General features: G+C 43.8%; 1 protein-coding gene across 1 annotated transcript in view; it reads left to right on the forward strand.

The window, feature by feature from the left end:
* Positions 1 to 720, forward strand: part of LOC117809102 (sodium/potassium-transporting ATPase subunit beta-2-like) — an 8,674-nt gene extending 7,954 nt beyond the window's left edge. The window contains exon 9 of the mRNA XM_034678779.1: positions 1 to 720. This exon is cut by the window's left edge and continues 620 nt beyond it. The gene's annotated coding sequence lies outside the window, so the exon portion shown is untranslated.
* Positions 721 to 1,038: the final 318 nt, after the last annotated feature.

The raw sequence follows: 1,038 nt of genomic DNA on the forward strand, positions 1-1,038 counted from the left end.
ATTACTCCTTTATTTATTATTTATTACTTATTTATTTATTTATTTATTTATTTGTTGGTGATAAAAATGTCTGACCTCTGATTGGTGTCTGTAAGTGTACGCAGGCTCCTGATTGGCTGTCCTGTTTGAGACGTCCTTCGGATCCTAGTTAGCTGGAGTGATCGGAAACAACAACAACAACAACAACAGAGACCAGTTTGAAACTTCATCCAATCAGACGCTAGCGTTAGTATCCATGGCAACAGCACTTAGTGTGTGATGTCACAGCTCTTCCTGTTTTGGTTGGTTGTGGTTCGTTCTTTAGAAACCCGATCCTTAGAGCTCTTAACGAGGGACTCCTTTTAGTTAACGAGTTAGCCGCTAAGTTAGGAAGTCGTTAGTCGGTTTGTTTTCGTTTACCTGTTGATTTGTTTACGTGTTTGTTTTGTTTACATCTTTAATGTGGGGCTCAGCATGACAACACACACACACACACACACACACACACACACACCTGTCTCCTCACCTGTCAATCACTCTATCGTGCCACGTGGAAACGCCCCTCCTCACCTGTACTGCTCTCCACCAATCGTCTTCCTTTAAAGAGCGGCCAGCCAATCAGGCGGTCCTTCTGTATGATGTCATATGATACTTGTTTGTGAATGGTTGATTTCTCCTGCCTGAAATAACCCTGTGTTTAACAACAAATAAACAACAACGCTAAACAAAATACAACAACGACAGATGGTTTGTGTGTTTATTGAAGCGGTTCCAGTGTGTGTGTGTGTGTGTGTGTGTGTGTGTGTGAGGATGCTGCGCTCTGATTGGAGGAGGAGGACAGGTGGCAGGCACAGTTAGAGCTGAATGAGTCATTAAAGTGTAAACATGTTTGTGGACACGGCAGACCGCTGCTCACACACAAGACGATGCTGAGGTGATGCTCAAACGTGTGTGTGTGTGTGTGTGTGTGTGTGTGTGTGTGTGTGTGTGTGTGTGTGTGTGTGTGTGTGTGTGTGTGTGTGTGTGTGTGTGTGTTATATAAGTGATGTACCACTCATC

This window comes from Notolabrus celidotus, unplaced genomic scaffold, assembly GCF_009762535.1.
Source record: "Notolabrus celidotus isolate fNotCel1 unplaced genomic scaffold, fNotCel1.pri scaffold_229_arrow_ctg1, whole genome shotgun sequence".
Classification (NCBI taxonomy): Eukaryota; Metazoa; Chordata; class Actinopteri; order Labriformes; family Labridae; genus Notolabrus; species Notolabrus celidotus.